Source organism: Octopus sinensis, linkage group LG1 (assembly GCF_006345805.1).
Source record: "Octopus sinensis linkage group LG1, ASM634580v1, whole genome shotgun sequence".
NCBI classification, from domain to species: Eukaryota; Metazoa; Mollusca; class Cephalopoda; order Octopoda; family Octopodidae; genus Octopus; species Octopus sinensis.
Window position 1 is genome coordinate 48,165,901 of NC_042997.1, and position 24,565 is coordinate 48,190,465.

The following is a 24,565-nucleotide window of genomic DNA, read 5'->3' on the forward strand; positions in this document are numbered from 1 at the left end:
AACACATGGATTCCATCTGGATTCGAACTCGCCCATGATAATGTTCATGAACGCATCTTTAGGAAAAGCATGATGCACGTGCAAAACGTTGACTCATTGGGTATGAAGTGCACCCAAATTTATCAACCAATCATTCGTTTCCCGAAAGCATGCCAAAACTGAGACGAAATCAGAGGCAGCAAGCCATCGGACGTCTCCATGCTGGTCTATGTCCATGGGTCATTGCTAATGATTTCAACTGCAGTATTCGGACAATTGAGCGGCTGAGAGAACTATACAATACCACAAACAGCATGGATTATCGTCTACGTACCTCAAGATCGCCATCTGCACTTCCTGGATCGATACCGGAGGGCAATGGAGTCAGCTGCTAGTCAGACCATAGGAACTCAACACAGATCTATTTGTGCAGAGAGAGTTCGCCGCCGGTTGAGGTCTTTCTATCTGTCTTGACAACAACTGGTTAGGGGCCCCATCCTCACAGATCGTCATCGATTGGCACATCTGCAATGGTCTCAAAAACGTTAGAACAGGCGATATCAGCAGTGGAGGACCGTAGTTTCCTCTGACGAATGTCGATATTGCATTTGTGTGGCAGATGGCAGAGCTAGGGCTTGGAGAAGGGGTAAACGTCATGCAGACGGTTGTGTGGTGGAGAGAGATGCGTGGGGAGGACAGAGCATCATGGTATAGAGAGGGATTGCACTCAACTAGTAACTTGGACCGGTGATCTTCCAGAACATCAGCCAATGCCGGGGCAATGAAGTAACCGCTGCTCGCTACATCGACCAAGTTTTGAAGCCTCACATTGTGTAATACTTTGCCTGTCGTTGGAATCACGTGTTCCAACACAACAATGCACGTGTCCATACTGCCGGATTGACAACAGACTTCATCCAACACAACAGCAGATAGACACTGCCATGGCCTACCTTAAGTCCAGACTTCAACTCCATAGAGCACCTATGGGATGAAATCCAAAGAAGGCTAAATGACATCCACCCAAGGCCCTCAGCGACACAACTCATTACAATTTTTAACAAAGTGTGGGCTGCGATCCTAGTGGCTTTCATCAATCGTTTGGTGCATTCAATGTACAGAACAATCCTGTCAGTAATCATCGCTAACGGTGGCTACACGAAATATTGCGTTCATTTCTTTGGATCCAGGACACTCCGACATCACGTGAGACCATGTGACGTCAAACATGTTCAGGAAATAACGTTTTATCATTAGGGAAGAACGTTTTCTTAATTAGCACTCTTCAATCAATACTACGGCAGTCTGTTAATAAACCGGTTTCTATTTAGTATGTTTGCGACATTTCTTCTGTGATTCAGTTTATATATAGATGTGTATTTATATATATATACGTACATATGCATATATGGAAGTATATATGTCGTAAAATTATTCCTTTGTGTTGAGAATGACGATGGTATGGCAAATTTTTATTTGCATGATTTCTCCCAAGAATATGAGTGAAATAAATAAAATTGATAGATCTAATTTTCAATCACAAGACCGTAACATTGATTGTAATCCTTACAGAAAATTAACTGAGGACACTGATTCTCCGTGGAAGTTCTTATGAGACTAAGATGTATATATATATATATATATATATACATACATAGATAGATAGGTAGGTAGGTAGATAGATAGATAGATAGATAGATAGATAGATAGATAGATAGATAGATAGATAGATAGATAGATAATAGATAGATAGATATAGATAGATAGATAGATGATAGATAGATAGATAGATAGATAGATAGATAGATAGATAGATAGATAGATAGATAGATAGATAGATAGATAGATAGATAGATAGATGTCGAAAAATCGGAAATAGAGAACAAATAAAATTTAGGACTTACGAGAAATCTTCTGAATAGTCTGAAATAATATTGTTTTTCTAATGTTTATGGTGTGTTTTTTCATTTTTTTTATTCACTACCATTCCACTTATGGGTTTATTTATTTCTGTTTATTTATTTGTGTCTGTTTGTATGTATGTATGTGTCATATTTAGACAAAGAATTAAAACATTTAGTCTTCCTTCTCTAGGTAAAAATCACACTTTTGATATTAAATTCAATGTATTCCATTAGAGATTCGGAATGTTTAGAAATAAAGCCACAAGAAATATTCTTAATTAAAAATTCAAAAGAGAAATCATTCTGTCATCAATAGAGGTTATTTCACTTGAAAATATGATGTTAGCATTTTTTTTTTATATTTCAATTAATAGTATATTTTTTCTGTTGATTTTGTTTTTAATGAAGAAAAATGTAAATTACGAAAGGAAAAGTTTCAAAGAATCTTTCTTGTTACTACAACTTTGGCAATATTTCTTCGCAAATGAGTAGAGTTTTATACAAAGTGTAGGCGTGGCTGTGTAGTAAGAACAATCGTTCTGGGTTCAGACCCACTGCGTAGTATCTTGGTTAAATGCCGTTTACTATAACGCTGCGTCGACCAAATACTTGTGAGTGAATATAGTAGACGTTAAACAAAAGAAGTCAATCATACAAATAAATGTATATATATATCTACGTGTGTTTTTGTGCATGTTTGTATCCAAGCATCTATTGACAACCATTGAATGTTTCTTTACAGTCCTCTAAATTAGCGGTATGCCAGAAGAAAATGCTAGAATAAGTACCAGCTTTAAAGATAAGTAGTACTGTCAATTTTTTCGACTAAACCCATTTAGGTGGTAGATTATTTACATTATTTACATTTGACGGATATTTGTCCTCATCTTGTTTGATGTTAACACAACATTTCGGCTGATATACCCTGCAGCCTTCTTCAGGTGTCTTGGGAAAATTTCGAACCTGGGTTCTCATTCCTAAGGTATTCTTCAATATTATTATTATTATTATTATTATATTATTATTATTATTATTATTATTATTATTATTATTGAGTGAGCGAGCAGAGCATGCCATCAAAGTGACACTGGGGTAAAATATACGAAGCCCAATATACCCATCATGACTACCCGTCTGATAAAGGTACACCGGGCACTATTATTATTATTATTATTATTATTATTATTATTATTATTATTATTATTGTTGTTGTTGTTATTGTTGTTATTGTTGATGATGTTGTTGTTGTTGTTGTTGTTGTTGCTGTTGTTGATGTTGTTGTTGTTATCGTTCAGGTCACTGCTTGGAATCGAACTCGGAATCTTGGGGTTAGTAATCCGCACTCTTAAACAACAAACAAAATGAAGACAAATATCCGTCGAATGTAAATAATGTAAATCAAATAAATAATGTATATAATACCTCATCTCTTAAATATAGAACTCCATTTAGGTGGTGCCCCAGCGTGACCGCTTCTAGTGGCTAAGACTAGTAAAACATTAAAAAAAATAAGGTATGTATTTTCTCTGTATGTAAAACTCGCTGTAAGTGTTCGCTATGCATTCATTCGTCATTATATGAATCTCAGAGCATAACATTATGTTTTTGGCAGGCGTTTCTTTGTTTGTATTAATCAAATCGCCAGCCAATCAAGCTTGGGTCTATGAAGCTAAACTTAAGATTCATATGAACAATGGCACAAATAGATAGTGATTCGATATATTCTATAGGATTCAGAGGTGATAAAATTAACGCTTAATAGAGTGTTAATTAACGATGTCAACATAAGTGAAACAATGAAAAGACTATTTCTCATAAAAGGAAACCTCGACATTTCTCCAGTTTTTGCTTCTAATGTAGAAATACGGCATGGACGTTTTTCATATTTGGCGTAAGGAATTGGATTATTTTGAACAGAGTATCAGTGTACGATGGATAGTTACTTTGCTAAATAGAAACGCATTATTTAAAGGACCTTTGTGCATTCAAGTGATAATGACTTCGATCCTAATGGACAGCACATACAGAAAATTTCTTCTAGAATGGGCTCTGGCTAGTTTAAGATTTGAGAAGGAAATCTGTTCGGCAGTCTGCATAAAGTTATGTTGAACAGACTGCACTACTATTTGGCTGGTAAATCTGAAGAGGTCATTTTGTTAACACAACATTCTGCAAGTGTGTCTATATCTATCCATCTGAAAGTGACACATCATTTTGTGTATGCATTCTCACGCTGAGAGAAATGTCGGTAAGATCTAACTAAGGATTATATAAACACCTTGGATTCATGATAATGATTTCACAAGATATCAACAATGCGATACGGGTTTTAAAATGTGTCGAACTAATTGTAACGATTTTAAATCATTCCATTTTCTATTATATATATATATATATATATATATATATATATATATATATAATATATATATATATATATATATATATCGTTGCCATGATAGATCGGTAGCCACTACACGCATTTTTTTCTCTCCTTGTTTCTTTCTGTGCTTTCTATGGAAGAGCATAAGCTCGAAACGTAAAAGACTCTTTTCAATTCCCGAGCGTATATTAACACATCTATTTGTTTTCTACACCAACTTTGTCTTTTGTTTTTTATTCGTGAATTCTCCCCACATATATATATAACTTATATATATATATATATATTATATATATATATATATATATATATATATATATATATATATATCGTTGCCATGATAGATCGTAGCCACTACACGCATTTTTTTCTCTCCTTGTTTCTTTCTGTGCTTTCTATGGAAGAGCATAAGCTCGAAACGTAAAAGACTCTTTTCAATTCCCGAGCGTTATATTAACACATCTATTTGTTTTCTACACCAACTTTGTCTTTTGTTTTTTATTCGTGAATTCTCCCCACATATATATATAACTTATATATATATATATATATATATATATATATATATATATATCTTTTATTCTTTTACTCTTTTACTTGTTTCAGTCGTTTGACTGCGGCCATGCTGGAGCACCGCCTTTAGTCGAGCAAATCGCCCCCCGGGACTTATTCTTTTGTAAGCCCAGTACTTATTCTATCGGTCTCTTTTGCCAAACCGCTAAGTGACGGGACGTAAACACACCAGCATCGGTTGTCAAGCAATGCTAGGGGGACAAACACAGACACACAAACACACACACACACACATATATATACATATATACGACAGGCTTCTTTCAGTTTCCGTCTACCAAATCCACTCACAGGGCATTGGTCGGCCCGGGGCTATAGCAGAAGACACTTGCCCAAGATGCCACGCAGTGGGACTGAACCCGGAACCATGTGGTTTGTTAGCAAGCTACTTACCACACAGCCACTCCTGCGCCTACGTAAAATTTCTATTTTTCACGCTTCAATCGTTTTTATATTTCGCAGTTATATCTTCCCTTATTCTTTCGGTTTCTGTTACATTTACTACTTTTACCTATTCCCAATCTAACGTTCCCACACACATAATTATTGGGCACATGTTTGTCTGCAGATATACATATACAGATACGCAGATACATGTATAGACACACACACACACTTATACATACATGCATACATAGTTGCATATATATATACCAATATATGTATTCATGTATACGAGGGGAGGTTTTCTAGACCCTGTAAAAGAACATGTAAGGTTTGGCCTCCAACCAGACCTTTCACGATACCCTTAAATCCAGCAACTTTTTAGCAGCCCCTCGTATAAATATATATATATACATACATACATGCATACATACGTGCATATAGGGTGCGATGGGTAAATTGCCGCCATTTTATATTTTTAATTTCACGCCTTCGTATTTTTTGTTTTTGATTTTGTCAACCACACAGTGTGGTAGGATCAACTGGGCACCGTATGTAAGAAAAAGTGCACCATGACGCAATTCACTCTGCCAGCAATTTGGAACATGCTGTACTGCTTGGCTCTCGTGCCAGAATCTGTAGTGCAACCTGAAGACATGTCATTGTTATTTTCATTTTTGCGTAATTTTGACGACAATGTATTCACTGTCTGTGTGTGTGTGTACATATATATATGTATGTGTGTGTGTGTATTTGTGTGTGTGTGTGTATGTGTGTAGGTGTGCACATACATACATACATACTTACATACACACAGATAGACAAATAGATAGATAGATAGATAGATAGATAGATAGATAGATAGATAGATAGATAGATAGATAGATAGATAGATAGATAGATAGATAGATAGATAGATAGATAGATAGATAGAGAGATAGATAGATAACAAGATAGGTGTACATACAGACGTTCGCTCATAATTAGACATATTGAAAGTGTGTATGTGAATGTCTGAAAACAGAAAATTGGCAATGTTGCCCGACTGTCTATGTAAAAATAATCAAGGCACGAAACAGTCCACACGGTGACACATCGACTTACCTATTACAATTCTGCATTATTTATCGAAACTATCTGACACTTCAGGGGGAATATATTTCTACAGTAAAACTAGAGATAATGCCAGTCTTCATCTAACTGGTAGCGATATTCTGTTTTGTTATTACATCATGTTCACAGCGAACATCTGTATGAGTTTATAAATAGATAGATGTGCGTGACGCACACATGCGAGTTTATGTTTGTTCATACTAGACACGTGTATTGATATAGATATGCATACACATTTGTATCCTCAGAGCACGATTTTTTTTACAAATACGTGCATACGTACGCACACACAAACTCACACAAACATAGCCACACACATGCCTAGCTTTCATCCAATACATACATACATACGTACGTATGTACGTATATACATACATACATATGGGGAGATAAAATTAGCTTCAATTCATTTAATCATCAATGAATACACAGAACTTCAGGATCAGAAAAGAGAACTTTGTGATATATTATATATATATATATATATATATATATATATATATACACAGAGAGAGAGAGAGAGAGAGAGAGAGGTGTATATGCGCATACTCTAAAGTAGTGAGCACCAGGTGAGGTGTATTGAAGGAATGTGACAGAAAGGGAAATTAGTAAAAATATATTTGAAATGTCTACGGTAATGAAGTAAATATACCAAGTAAAACAGCAATGCACACACGCTCACACTCATGCACACATAAGCATACACACAATTGCTTAACTACGCGTGCATGTGTGCATACAATTGTGTGTATGTATATATATATATATATATATATATATATATATATATGCGCGTGTGTGTGTGTGTATATATATATATACATATGTATGTATATATATATGTGTACATAGAGAGAGAGAGGCAGACATACAGATAGATAGATAAATAGATAGATAGATAGATAGATAGATAGATAGATAGATAGATAGATAGATAGATAGATAGATAGATAGATAGATAGATAGATAGTATATATAGTTAAGGTTACTATCTATATTTTATTATGTCTTCATGAAACACACCTGCGTATTTCCGTACTCCCAAATGTAGATGTTATAATTGTGAGAGAGTTTGAAATACCGGAAAATAGATTTTGAAGAGTAATTACATATCAAAATAGGAGATTGGAAAACTTGTTTTGGCATCATTTATTCATCATTACATATGTTTCAGGTGCTAATAGGAATTGAGATAACTATACATGTAGGAGAAACATGTAAGATATCTTCTATTAAATATTCTTCACGGAATCAAATAATACAAAAATTACATTTGAATTAATCTTTAATTTATAACCAGTAATCAGATGTCCTGCAGATAGAGTGGAGAATAAAGTATATGCATATACATACACACACATAAACACGCACACACACAAACACACACATACACACACACACACACACACAAACCCACACAAACCCACACATATGCGCGCACACACACACACGAACACGCACGCACACACAGGCATACACGCACAAACTCACTTACACACACACACGTATATCGTCAAATTGGATAATCAGTCATTAAAAATAACGATAACAAAACAAGAGGACGTCGACATGGTATGTATTAGTTTGACGCCTGGTAAAATTAGAGGGATCTTGACGTTTCGAGCATAGCGCTTCATCCGAAGGCACAAAGTCCAGAGAAAGAATAATATGGCCAACAGCACGTGAAATGTATATATTGTATGCTTGCTTCTTACTCATTTTGATATGAACGGTTCACCCAAAACGCCAGTCAATTTTTTTCTACTTTTCAGCATACTGTTCACTCTGCACAATTTTATTTATTTGTGTGTATGTGTGTGTTTTTGTGTGTGTGCATGATACCAGGTCTAACCAGTCATGTTAACTCTCTGTTCATCTCTTACTCCCCTCATTCCATTTCTTTTTGTTGTTGTATATTTACACGTGATTTCCAATTTGTGTAATCTTCCCCATATGCTACGCCTAGTTTTCCTCTGTATCTTTTATTCGTTCTCCGCCCATTTTGTTTCCTCATAACTTTTCGTGAAATTTGCTATAAATATGTTTGGACTTTGTTTCCTCAGACATTTTTTGATGATTTAATTTAATTATTTTGAAATAACAATTACCCACCTGATTCTTGTTGTTTCTAGCATACTAAACGACCACGTATATGATAGGATACATTTGAGGGATTTTAAAAACAAGAGTGAAGAACGTTATGATAAAATAATGAAAGAAATGTACATTTACTAATTAGTGTTAGCAATCTTCTCTTCTTGTACAAAGATTTCTATCGGAGAATTATGGAGAAAAGTCGAATAGTCTATGGTACTACATCATTAACAGGAAGTAAGTCGATAGTTTCTAAATCCTTGAAAAAATATGTATGAAGATTGCTTTTAAGATGAATGTATCAATAAAAATTTCCTAGTGTCTTGTCTAAAACGAAAGACATGCATTTCAACAATTTCGAGCTGTGGACTCTCTAACATGTTGTTTACTGTTTCCATCACTTCTCTTACACGGCTTCTTGTTTTAACAACCTTAGTATTATCTGTAAATGCTAGAAAATCAAGCAATCATTGTATAATAATCTTTATAGAAGAATTCTACCCCTATTTGAACTGTCATTATTTCCTTAAAATTTCGGTCGACTAATATAGTTGACGTTAACACATTAGAGGGTTCTGAAATTTTAATACCCACTGAGGAAGTTTTTGTGTCATAATCACGGGGGTAATTTGAGTAAATCGATTACTTTCCAGATTCCTAATTACATATGTGACGCCATTCTATATTACATAGTCAGAAAACTATTCTGAGATATTTACTATCAGCCTTATAGTCGATGTACATCAATAACATGAATATGAACGTAGGTGCCATGATTCACCTCTGCGGATATTGAAGGTCATTGTATAAGTGACGAAGCTAAGATTGGCATGCACAGTTGAGTTCAGCTACACTCCAAAACATATCTTATGCAGCTATCAGAAGGAACTGGCGAAAGACGACCAGTTACAGTCACCTTTTGGCATCTTACATTGCAACAACGCCAAAAAGTAACAAAAATAGATTGAAATATAATTAAAATGAACATTGCTCCTTTTTATTCTTTTGATACTCTTTCATTTCATATCTAATTAAAAGAAATATTTATTCTCAAGATATTTAGATTCGTAATGGTTCAGTTTAAAATAAACTTTAATAATGATGCAATAGTGAAACGTTTTTATTAACTCACATATAGACTTATACAAACATATCATTTCAAAGGAAATTGTTTTTAAAACGTTTAAAACGTTTTATGGCAAAACAATTTAAAATATAAATAAATATATCTATTTATGAACAATTAATTACCTAATTAATTAAGAATTAAAGTAGCTTATTGTACAACTTCTAATTTATCGATTGTAAACATTGACAAAAATGTAAGTATAAGCAGGAAGTAACAAAAACACAATTGATTTAAAATGAACTCTTGCAAATAGGTTAGAATTAGATTTCAGAATTATACACTTATAGAATTGACATCAATTTATACATTTAATAACACACGGAAACTGTTGTATGGAATTTTCAGAGAATATTATGACGTGCCAAATATTTCGACGCACAATTGTGATATAGTGACTGACAATTTCCCCAACCTATGTTGAAAATAAGTTTCTTGTGAGATTATATAAACCTAAGGCTTTTTCGTAAGTTTTCTTTTCTTCCTCACTCTCCTTCCCGCTTCCTCCACTTCTCTCTCTTAACTTTATCTCCTTAGGCATATTGGTCTTCCACTCCAATGAATCCGGTTTGTGGTGGATTCGTTGGATATATCTATTTTATAATACAACCTCTATATAGAGCTTATTTCCTCGAGGAACTTCCAAAAATTTTCTTAGTGATTTTTACGTAGCATTTACAAACGTTCTAATATCAATTGACAATATTTTGGAACGCGTAGATAGAAGCTGCGAGAGTACTGAACAAATAAATCAGAAATTGGTGGTTCGAATCATGCTAACAGTTCTACACTTTCAACAAGCGCAATTCACCTAATTGTAGTTAGTTGGATTGCGTCCTTTGAAAGTTTAGAACCGGTAACACGTTACGAACCACCAAGACCTTATTTGGTTGTTCAGTACGGACTGTTACAAAGATTGACCGACACAGGTAGCGGCATTCCTGGTGTTGCAAAATTAATTTTGCCTGATGATGTTACCGAAAGGTCAGTAACAGTTCGCTGTCACTCACCACACGACAAAAATCCAATAGAGCTTATAAAATGATGACTTGGTACTTCTGATCAGGAGACAGGCTGATATTCTAAAAAAAGGAACTAAAGAAGTGAGGAAAGAAGAATAGTGGGAAGGGAAGAATGGAAGAAGGGATCAAGGGATGACAGAATGGAGAAAACAAAGAAGGAAGAGATTGGAGTAAAGAAGAAAAGAAGGAAACTTGTTAGAAAGAAAGACAGGCGAACGCAATGACTACGTATAGCTTTCAAGAAGACAGAGTATTATTCTGAAAAACGAGAACATAAATTATGTGACTACGTTTCGTTGCTGTCGTTGCTTTATCTATTTATTTACTTATTTATTTATTTACTTATTTATTTATTTATTTACCACGGAATAAAGACGCTGCGGTACATAGCAGATTGCTGATTTTTATTGAATTGGATCAGTGTCGTGTTATGTAAGGATTGCTGAACACACATACATCGAACTCACCCGATGATTTCTATTGGAATATTTTCTTCGCCGCACCCCTCCCCCCCAATCTATATCACCTGATTTAATACGCATGCTTTAATACACATGCACACTACGTCCTTTTATGGCTAAATTACATCCGATCGACGCGTTGCGCGATTTAGTGAAATGGAATAAGAAGAACGCCAGCTGCTGTCCACCAATTCCAATGGTATAAATAATATTAAGTTAGGAGATGATAGAGAGACACGCAAAAATCTTGTTTAGCGTCACATATTTCCAATTAAATCAATTAACATATATATATATATATATATATATATATATATATATAATATATATATATATATATATATATATATATATATATAATAACAACATAATAAATAAAATATATGCATATATACATACATATATGTACATACTTACATCTACATGTATATATACAAGCATATATATATATATATCTATCTATCTATCTATATATATATATATGAGTACAGGAGACCACAAATAAACGTAGAACACAACGAGAAACGAAAACATAAAATCAAACAAGCAAACGGACTTTTTTTAACAACGAAAAAACAGAGTACAGGACAAACACTACAAGGAAAATTCCCCTTCATCAGCTGCCACTGGTTCGACTCAATGCGTGTTTCGATACATATATATATATATATATATATATATACATATACATATATATGTGCGTATGTGTGTATATGTGTATATATATACATACACTAGAGATATAAATCACACACACATACACATGTACATGCACGTAGACAGTCAGGTAAGGTTACGAACAAGAGACGTGGTACTTGGTAGTTGCAACAGAGTTTATTCCTTTCAACAAAAAAGCTAATGATTCATTAGCTTTATACACCTATTATTCTACACTTATTCAGTTTCTTTCTTATTCCGTCGGCGTTCGTCAGAAAATGGAGAATTATATCTGTGCGCGAGTGCGTGCAAGTGTGTTTGAGTATGTGCGTGTGTGCCAGTATATATATACAGATAGATGAGAAAAAAATAAATAGATAGGTAGATGTATAAAAAAATAATAAATGCGCCCTTTTAAAGCCTAGCCAGGCTCATGGGCCCGATTTCCCGGTTCAATGGCGTATGTGTTCCTCAGCTGGACGGGACGCCAGTCCATCGCAGCGTTACTCATTTTTGCCAGCTGAGTGGGCTGGAGCAATGTGAAATGAAGTGTGTTGCTCAAGAACACAACGCATCCAGGTATCGAAACAACAATCTTATGATCATGATGCTGACACCCTAACCACTAAGCCACGCGCCTCCACAGATATATGTATGCACACATAGAAACGTTCGTACCAACATATATACCTACAAACATGAACACATCCATACACCCGAACGCACGTATACACATGCATAATTACATAAATAGATAGATAGATAGATAGATAGATACATACATACATACATACATACATACACATACATACATACATACATACATACATACATACACACACATACATACATACATACACACACATACATACATACATACATACATACACATACATACATACATACACACACATACATACATACATACATACATACATACATTCATACATACATATTATGTACTACCTCCTTATGCGACACGATGCTGTCTCAAAAACAATATGCAATGCCATCAGGAAAAATGACTGTCCCGGAATAAATATTGAGACTCCCCCTGTTACGGAATACGTACGCAGACAACAACACAAAGAAGACTGGTGGAACATTTCCAGCAAAACATCCGTCAAGTGTAGACATAGCAGACGGAATATTGTTGCTTTGGACAGACAAGAAAGAGTATTGACCGTCATAAAGATGAGCTCTCCTGCTGATGAGAATATCACTTTGGAAATCAAAGAGAAACCGAATGGCTACGGGCAACGGCTTCGAAGACTCCGCCTTCTCTATTCAGATTTCAAAATTACATTTATTCCAATAATAATTGGTGCATTTGTTTTGTAGGTATATGCCAAACTGATAGTCTGGATAAGCTTGTGGTTTTCAGTCAAAGGAATCTACCAACTAACTAACTCTTACGCTACAAATGCAGTCTTTTAGTGGAACAGTAAGAATATGCAAGACTTTGCTCAAGTTTAAAATATGACTGTTTTCATTAGCTACATTCCAACGAAGGAGCTTTGTATCTTTGTTAGAAATCAGCTCCTTCTTTGCCGGAATAATTTGAATAATTAAATGCAGAGGAGAACATGCATACGTGCATACATACATACATACATACATACATACATACATACATACAGTATTCAAGTGAGAGAGTGTGTGAGATAGATGAGAAAAAATAGATATATATATATGTATGCATACATAGAAACGTTCGTACCAACATACATACCTACAAACATGCACACATTCATACACCCTAACGCATTGTATACACATGCGTAAATACATACATACATACATAATACAATGTACTACCTCCCTATGCGAGAGAGTGTGTGCGTGTATGTATGAGACAGTGAGAGAGAGATAGAGAGAGAGAGAGAGCATTATAGATATAGATATTAATGTGTGTATGTATGCATGTATGTATATTTTCAAAGAAGCAGAAACCATAATAGTAACGATAGAAGAAAGAGATGATTCAGACTAGGCAATCTGATGTTTAATTGGCCGCATACTGCTGATGTTGATGTAGTAGATAATAATGTTTGCTACAGGAAGAATTGAACAGCATTTCATTTGGCCTGGAGGTACTCGGTGAAGGTCGCAATACTATTATCTATAGATTTCATGAAAGGAGGCAGAGTGCTGGTCTTGAGTGGATATCTAAACCTAGCTTGCACTTTCAGGAGAGGATAGACTGCAGTAGCAACAGCAGTAACACAGAAATGTGAAGAAGCGTTGCATTTGGGGATTTAATGGTTGCATACTGCTGAAGTTGATCCTTTGATAATCAATTGGATATCTTCATACAAGAAGGAAAACATTGTGGTTGAGTCTTTGCCAATTTGCTGGATCAGTGAAGACATATATATACTGTGAAATATCTATGAAGTATATCTATATAAGGTCATTGGAATATAAGACTCGATTTTTAATTGAAACCGAACGAAGAAATTGATCAAATGAAAGAAAGCAGAACATAAAAGTATGCCCACGTGCTAAAATGGTTTCGCTTCCCTCTGTAGTTAAGATTTTCGTCAATGTTTAATCTTCCAGATTTAATAGCATAGCTTTGTAGTCGCTTGATAATCAAAATTTTAATTTCTTCAAAATATGAAAGTATTAAAAAATATTTTATTCTGCCGCAAGGGCAACTAAGAAACAAATATAAACAAACATAATGTAAGGTGGTATGCACATGTATATAAGTGTGTATTTTTTAGTGTTAATGTGTTTAATGCGAAAACTAATGACATTCTTTTGATAAATTAATGAGTTGGTGAGCAGTCGATAGTTTGTGCCTTAACGTATAATTGGATATTATATAATCAATCAGCAAATAAGATGCCAGATGGATTCAATGCTTTATATGCGATCTATGTATTGTAAAACAGAAAGTTCAGCTTTCTGTCGTGTTTCGAAAGTATTCCTAAGTTTCTAAACCTCAGAAATTGAATAAGATTTAAGGATATACAATCGACTGCTCGAAGTATGTATGGTCTCAGTTAATTAGGGAGAAAGATACAGAGAAAAATATACACATACCTACATACATACATACATACATACATTCATACATACATACATAATACATATATACATATATATATATATATATATATATATATATATATATATATATATATATATATATGTTATGTGTATTGTTAATTGCCATTGTTATTTTATTGTTTACTCGATATTTGTGTTAAATCCCACGCGTCCCTAGTTTTGTATTGTCCCAATTTCGGCCTTTGTGGGCAATAAGGAAACGATTATCATTATTATCATAGACGTCGCACAGTATACAATATCGTGAGGTTGTTGACTGAAGATGTTGTGTCTACCGAGGGTTTGTACTGTTTGTCAAGTCACAACAAGGACCTCAGACAGAGAGTACTTTACGCAATATGCATGCAGTTCTAACTAATGCCGACTTTTGCAATACACCTAGATTGTAGGGTATTTCTGAAGTTTTCAGGTGTTTTGTTTTTTTTCAGATTGGGTGGTATGGAACCCAATGCTCCGATGACAATACGGATAACTTTTATGCTTGGCTCTCTTAGCTGCCACATCTTAGCGATCTCCATTCTTAGGTCTCTATATTTATCAACATTTTCTCTTTCTTTCATGATGATATGTTGATCTCCTGGACTGTCACGTCAATTATTAGTAATGCTTGTTTGTTCCTCTTCTTCTTCTTCTTCTTCTCTTCTTCTTCTTCTTCTTCTTCTTCTTCTTCTTCTTCTTCTTCTTCTTCTTATTATTATTATTATATTATTATTATTATTATTATTATTATTATTATTATTATTATTATATTCATATACACTCAACAGATTGAAAATACTGAGATTCAAGCAGTAATTATACACGTACAAACTTAAAAAAAAAACACACTGACATATACATATATACAGCCGTAAATACATATATATTTGTGTATATATATGTGTATATATATATTTTGCTTTTATATATGCGTGTGTGTTTGCATATATTTCACTTTTTTCATTTGATTTTTAAGATTCTTCATGTGAATTCGTGTGTTGAGGCATATTTTATTGTGTCTGGGGAGAGTTATTCTCTTTTAGTGCCTTCTTAATTAACACACTCACCGATTCGATTTCCACTCATTTACTTTTATATTTTTGTTCGAAGCAAATGAGCGGAAATCGAACCGGTGAGTGTGTTAATTAATAAACAGAATGACTCTCTCCAGACAATATAATATATGTGTGCGTGTATATGTGCGTGTGTTTGTACATATATATACATGCCTATCTATACATACATGTATATATGTACACACACACACACACGTACACACACACATACACACACACACACACACACACACACACATATATATATATATATATATATATATATATATCCAGCAATATTCCAAATGATGAGGTCATAATTTCCTCCAATTCTAACTAATGCTCTAATGGAGTCAGTACCAGAAAGAGTGAGAGAGAGAGAGAGAGAGAGAGTGGGAAAGAGAGAGAGAGAGAGAGTGGGAAAGAGGAAAGGAAGGGCAGAATGGCATGTGTGCTTTGTGTGTAATATGTAAGGACGGAGAAAAGTAAGCAGTAACATGTAAGAAGGTATGAATCAATAAAACTGTATATTTTGTAAAAGTGAATATGAAAACATCTTAAACACACACAGATGTACACAGAGGAAACACACACTCACACACACACATACACATACGCACACGAAGACACACATACACATGCATACATACGTATACATATCCATACACAGACTCACTCACAGACAGTGTACAAATACATATTTGACATGAATTTCTGGATGTTTTCTATTAGCTACCGCTTCTTTCGACAGGAACGATATTCGACCCTGGTGTCGAACTAAGATTTGATATATTTGTAAGAGAAGCAAGCATAGATGTTGCTGTTTTGTAGCTTTTAAACCAAAATAGGTCTTAAATCGATTATGTCGGAAATACACACATTTACCCACATACACACATACACACACAAACATACATATACACATATGCAAACATGTACACAAACATATGTACATACATATAGAACAGGTATACACAGGTACACGAATATACACGCACAAGATCGGTGTTACTATTTCCATGTAAATATTGCATATCTACATTTACATACCTATAAAACAATTACAAGAAACTTCAAAGCTTTTTTTTCCTGTTATATAGCTCTTATCTGAATATATTGAAATATATGTACGTTTGGGTTGTTTGACTGTGTGTATGTATATATAAACACACTTCCAATATTAATATAAATATGTGTGTCAGTGTTCAGTGTCGTCTTATGATAGGGGTATTGTGAGCTGTTGTACAGAGCCGTCATGAATCTAGGGACACAATCCTGATCACTTTATGTTTGAATTTGCTGTCATTTATATGCATTAGTTCCCACTGATGAGCCCATAATGTTAGAAATGGGACTCTACCTGCGAGAAATAAAAATGTGCTAAGTTGAAAACTACATAAAACTTTACATGGATTGTATCTTGGTCCTAGTCTTGGGAAGTCGCATTTCCGGTTTCTATCTCATGGAATCAGAAATTTTGCAAATTTGAACAACATTCAGTGGGGCCTTCTAATAAGGGGAAAAAAACAACTAAGAAACCTCAACGACAAGTATTGAATATTCTTCTTGCATCGTTCGTCTTAATCGTAAAATCGTTCCATATGTATGTGCATGAGTGTGTGTATGCATATATATATATATATATATATATATATATATATATATAAATGTGTGTGTGTGTGTGTGAGTGTGTGTATTTGTGTGTGTGTATGCACGTGCAGGCGAAGCTGTGTGGTAAAACGTTTGCTTCCCAGCCAGATGGTTCCTTGTTCAGTCCCACTGCGTGGCACCTTGTCTTCTTGAGTGAATTTGGTAGACAGAAGCTGAAATAACCCTGTTTCCAATACATACATGTTTGTATATATGTATGTGTGTGTGTGTGTGTGTGTGTATGTGTGTGTGTGTGTGTGTGTGTGTGTGTGTGTGTGTGTGGTGTGTGTGTGTGTGTGTGCGTGTGTGTGTGATTGTCCTTCCGCTATTGCTTGACAAATGATGCTGGTGGGTTTATGTCCCCTGTAACTTAGCGGTTCGGCGTTATAGACGGATAGAATAAATATTAATCTTACAAAATAAGTTCTGGGGTCGATTTCTTCGATTAAAACCAGTCAAGGCGGTGCTCTAGCATGGCCGCAGTCAAATGACTGAAACAAGTAAAAGAATGAATATATATATATATATGCATGTATGTATGTGCATGTGTGTGTGTTTATATTTGTGTACATGGGAATATGTGAATATATATATATACATATATATATAAGTAGGTGAATGAATTATCCTATGTTTATCGTCAGCATGGAAAATTCGTTTAATCGAAACCTGGGTAGCAAATTCACGTCAGAAAACACGGTTGAAGCGTAGAAACTCCGGGTTCATGTGTAGAAATTTATATATCCATATATTCATATATATATATATATATATCTTTTACTCTTTTACTTGTTTCAGTCATTTGACTGCGGCCATGCTGGAGCACCGCCTTTTTAATCGAGCAACTCGACCCCGGGACTTATTCTTTTGTAAGCCCAGTACTTATTCTATCGTTCTCTTTTGCCGAACCGCTAAGTAACAGGGACATAAACACACCAGCATCGTTTGTCAAGCAATGCTAGGGGGACAAACACACACACACGCATACATATATATATATATATATACATATATACGACGGGCTTCTTTCAGTTTCCATCTACCAAATCCACTCACAAGGCTTTGGTCGGCCCGAGGCTATAGTAGAAGACACTTGCCCAAGGTGCCACGTAGTGGGACTGAACCTGGAACCATGTGGTTGGTAAACAAGCTACTTACCACACAGCCACTCCTGATATATATATATATATATATATCTTTTGTTACTAGTTCTTTCTGTTCGTAAGGTTCCGTCCTACGTGTTTGTGGTGCTCCTTCCATTTTACTCCCCTAATATCCATCACGTCAGTGATATCACTTACATCTCTGATGCACCCAGATAACTAATACCGTAGAACATAAATCCTCGAACATCAAAACGCGCCGTGACCGCGCTTATACTCTGGTTTCCGTGGCGAATGAGATGACATCCAGTTCCGCTGGTCCTTCGTCCATTCACACACACACACACACACACATGTACGTATAAACATATCTTCATCAGGATATAGTCCTGATATTTGGTTTCCTTTTGCTGTTGAGGAAAATCAATTGTGTCCTCTCATGGTCCATTAATTTCGACCTCAATGGCTGTTTTTGTATTCCTGGAGAGCAAGAAGATATCTGGTCGTTGTAATATAACCGCTTTTTCCTTTGGGAAGATAAATCTACACTTCAGATCCACTTACATCTCCCAATGTGCGGCTGAATACAAAATAGCATACAGGTTCCTTACCATTAAAATGTATCGTTCTTTATTTACTCATACAACACTGTTCAATATTAAAATAATCAGGACAAAGAGGTTTGAAATCATGCTTCCATCGTTCAAATTATTGTTTACATTTGCCGAAGCCATAGGTTATATACACCTCTCTCTCATTCTCCCCACTCTCTCACTCTTCCCACTCTCTCACTCATTCACATACACACGCACACATGTAGATATCTATGCACATGCGTATCTTCATATGTATATATATATATATATATAGGCATATATGGATATATGCGCTTTTGTGCATTTGCACTTCCGAATGTGTTCCGAATGCATTTCCTTCTTCATATGTGTGTGTGAGAGTGTTTGTGTGTGTGTGAGAGAGTGCTTGTGTGTGTCTGTGTGTGTCTGTGTGTGTGTGTGCGTGTGCTTGTGTATATGGGTGGATGTGTATATTTGTATGCATCTATGCATATATGTGAATAGTATTTGTTTAATCCGGTCCAAGAGGCAATGGTATGACCTGGGGGGGCCAGTGTGATTGACATGGTGAATATTCTTTCTCCTTGTACAGTTGCATGTTGACGGCTGTCGGTAACTTAGTCAGGGAGAGATTCCCCGAGGGGCTGATCTGATGCGAGAAGGAAGTATCTGGGAGATGGATTATGTAGAACACGCGACGCGCGCGTGTTGATTTATATATAAATATATATATATATAATACACACACACACACACACACACACACACACACACACATATATATATATGCATATCCATATATAAGCACACATATATATGTGTATATATTTATGTATATATATATATATATACATATATATATAGATAGATATATACATACATACATATATATGTGTGAGTGTGTGTGTAGACATTGGGCTTCGGGATTATCACTTGCTTCACAGTTGTGCAATATTCCAATAATAACCTATATGTATATACATACATACATAAAGAAAAACACACACGCATACACCGCACGCACACACGCACACACACATACACACACAGTAATTATTGAAATACTGCACAACAATGAAGCCTGTGATAATCCGGAAGCTTAATGAAGACAACCACAATTTTACTTTTAGTGTAACTTCAAAACGATACATATCTACACTCAACATGAAGTGATAATGAGTATATTATGTATTATTCGGATATATAGCACGTCTATATTTTCATATCACTCTTCGTTTTAGTTGTACTCGTTTAGTCATATTAAAGTGTCCTTACAGTAGCTATCTCTATATATCTCTTCATTTTGCCAGATAAATTGGGCACGTTTTTCATCGCTTTCCAGAAATGAAATATCTTCATAACAAATGCCAGCTATTTATTCCTACTTCATATATATTCACTATTGTTATATGCGTGTGTTCGTGTGTGCGTATATAGTTATAACTGCATTGATATTTACTTGATATAATTGTATGGTAACGGATCTGTTTTCTGGTTGTATCGATATATACACATGCTGTTAGAGAATGAATCACCACATATATATATTAGTTTTGTTCTATACCGCATAAATCTTTCTTCCTTTTTTGTAGATAGTAAGGTTGGCCCTTGGAGGTCTTTAGATTTCTCACTGCTCCATGGGCTCAGGCCATACTTACTGTCTACAAATGTTCGTGTGTGCGTAGTGTGTGTGCATGTGTGTGTGTGACAGTTCTACAACAATATGACCGAATAAAACGGAACTAATATGCAGGGAAGGCCAGTGAAACGAATTGTACAAACTAACAGATCGGTAACAAACTCTTCAGCTTAAAAACACCTTAATCTGTAAAATGCATGCTAACCTTCGTAATACCAATTATTAATATGTTATGTTTTTTTAGGCCATAGCCAGAAGAGGAAGAACAGCATCTATGACTCCTTTCAAGCCTCCGTCATTTATGAGAGGCCACAAGACCTGATCCGAATGCTTTCAATGTGTGATCCTTTCTAAACGAACGAAGGTACTAGATATTGGTGCTACACCAGGCGACGGATTTAGTTTGCAATCTAAGAAGGAAGCCACCCCCTCCCCGATGATCTCTCAAATAGTTTTTGGCTCTCGAATTACATTTACATAACGTGGGTCGACTCAAGATGCTAATCCAAGATGCTACATAGTGCAATCGAACCGAAGCCACCGCACTTTTAAAGCAAAACTTCTTAATCACACAGCTATTTTCGTGTCCAATAATTCTGGCGACTGAGTCTTCTCAGCAACAATTAAAGTGATATACATCAACTTAACGAATCCTGTTTAAGCAATGTCACCTCATTTAAATGTTATACATTGTAATTTCGCTTGACAGTTGTCTTTCATTAGTTGTCCAACGGACTGATGAACAGTGACATATTTACATTGATGATCCATTATGTGCTACAAGATATTTCCACTCTTACAAATTATGTCAACGGAGATATCAGTACTGATAAAAATATAAAGATCCCAAGAGATGCACATGTCACGTTCAAATCTGCCAGAATGTATTAAAAATTAATAGATACGTTATTATATCCATATATTCCACCTATTCCATTACATTATTGAATTTGATCTGGGCATTTGCAAAACAATAATAGATTTTAAAGAAAACAATGTTAATTTGAGGATTCACTACCACAATCTGGGACAGTAAATAGGAACTCTATTTTCTTCTTGTTGCCGTTGGCCACGCGGAGCTAGCACGGAACCAACAAAACTTTTTTTCGTGTATATCATATTTGTAATCATTACAGCCTTTAGTAAGGCATAGTATATCTATAATTGTATTTTCCAGTGAGTTCTACAATTTATTTAAAGTAGTGATTCTCAACTTTACTTAGCTCAGCCGCTGCTTCCCTCGAACAACTCCTTACGAACAATCTTCTAACATCTTTCAAAAAACGTTTAAAAACACAGGAGATTATTTCAAGCAGAAACTAATTTTGTACACTGGTTTCTTGTTCATATTTGCTTATAATACCACAGCTAACGTGTAGGAGATATTAATTGGACTCCTACAAAGATGACGAAGACTATATAATGAAATTATACTTGAATTTATGTCATGAGTGCACGTAAAGAAAGCAATATTAGAACAAAAACGGCATTACTAATAGTGTTATTCTTTATGTTAAAGAATCAAGCATATATCAGTATTAGACCATTTTTTGAATAGAACAAAAAAGAATCAAGTATAAAGTAATTTAAGATAATTAACAAACCATTACACTTCAACAACAATATTTAATAATTGAAAAATAACTAATGGCTACCTCGGTCTTAATGCGATTTTTCTGATTTAAAAATACCAGAGTCGATATTTGTTAAATAGAGTGTAGCATCAATGATGTTTCTGCTCATTGATAACATTTTGCCTATGTTCTATTCAAGATGAGGAATTTAAAAAGCATTTTGGTTTAAAATTTTGGCACAAGGAAAGAAATTTTTCGGTAAGTTGATTATATCAATCTCGGTTTTAAACTGATACTTATTTTATCGACCCCGAAAAGATATACGGTAAAGTTGACCTCGGCGGAATTTTAACTCAGAACGTAAAGACGGACGAAACATCGCTAAGAATTTTGCCCAGCAGGCTAACGATTCTGCCAGCTCGCCGCCTTAATTTTGCAAATCTCTATATATATAAAAGGCAGTTTGTCTGTCTGTGTGTCTGTTAGGTTGTACCCTCACCCTGACCATGGCTTGCAAACGATTCTGATGAAACTTGACACACACATAGCCCTATGTCATAATTCAAAACTAACGCAGGGAAAATTTTGAAAAGTTCCCCCCGTTCTGAAAAAAATCGATAAATTCGACATAGGGTCAAGAATCTAAGCTTATCATATGCTACACATTTTCTGTTGTAGTTTTCGCAACTTGCAATCAATTTTCACCAAACTCATGGTGAAGCTTAATGTTACCCGATGGAATTTAATTCTGACGTTAGTTTTCCATGCAATACCTTACCATCAGAAAAAAATCGATAAAATCATGCCATTTTGGGAAATCGCGTTCTAATTCAAGATGACATATTTTCGACAATATCTTTAACAAATTGGCAGGAATTTTTTTTTGAAATTCACAGCGTGCAACCTTAGCACCTCTGCCTGTCAAACTCCAAACCCATGCGTTCCCGTCGTGACACTGATCCCGCAGAACTGGGTTGGGTGTGCTAAACAAACCCAGAAAATGCACTTTGGCTGTCATAGATTTTCTTCATGCATGCAAGGGAACGGTGCCTTGAATGCCTTAATGCCTTTTAGGCTTCATTTTACAAAATAACGGTTCAATGAATACAAAAAAGGGTAAAAAGGTAAAGGGCATTGCTTATCGACAAAGTATCTTACATACCCGGGCAACGCCAGGCTATGCTGCTAGTATACATATATATGTATAACGTTTAAATATTTCGTATCTAAGAAAATATAATTCTTCCACCAAACAGCAAACATCTCCCAAGATGTAAAACTGACATTGTCACACTCTTGAAATTTCACAACGTCCCAATCCTTAATAGATTGAGCTGTTGACCAGCTTAAGAATCAAAAAGATTATAGAAATTTGATTACTATTTGCGATAGCAGTCGGAACAACCACAAGGAAGCTCATTTGTTGGCTAGTTTTACTTTTCTTCGTTTCTGTCGATGTGTGATCGCAAGTGAGAGGTGTCAACATTAATACATACAACTGTAAATTTCTCAAGCAGTTGACCATAGTTATCCGTTTTCTTTTTGATTTTCCAAGCGATATTCAAGGCAGCGGAGTAGTTGGCCTCTATGACGGTGAATACGTCTTTTTCTCTATCACAAACAATGATATCTTTGTGCAATAAAGCTAAAATTTACTTATAGAATGAAATTCACCTCATTCACTTCTTCTCCCTTTTCTAAATTGTTTCCGCAAACATAGACAAAATGTTGGACTTATGTCAACCTAAACGTCTGCCAAATACAGGCCAGTTAGCTGTATTGTCTTAAGCACATGTTTTACACACTTATTCTCATTTATGTTTTTCTACAATTGTTTGTTCCATATCTTTCCGTATATGCATTTGCATATGTGGTGGTAGTTTGTGTGTAAGCATGAGGATGACGTGTGCATTTACATACGTATGAGTTTGTGGTGTCTGTGTATGTGTGTGTATGTATGCATTATGCATGTATGTGTGTGAGAGTGTGTGTTCTTGTGTGCCTGTGTGTAAATGTGTCAGCTAAGCGTGTAATGGTAGCTTGCCTATCAACGGCAGAGTTATTCTGTCAATATATTTGTATACGAATAACAGTTCGATGCGTGTTTGTAAATCAAGACATGAGTCGACACGAGACTTCTAATATTTACCCAAGGTGCCATTCTGTGCGATTGAACCTTGTATTCTTGGCTACGAAACAAACGCCGGAGCCATTTT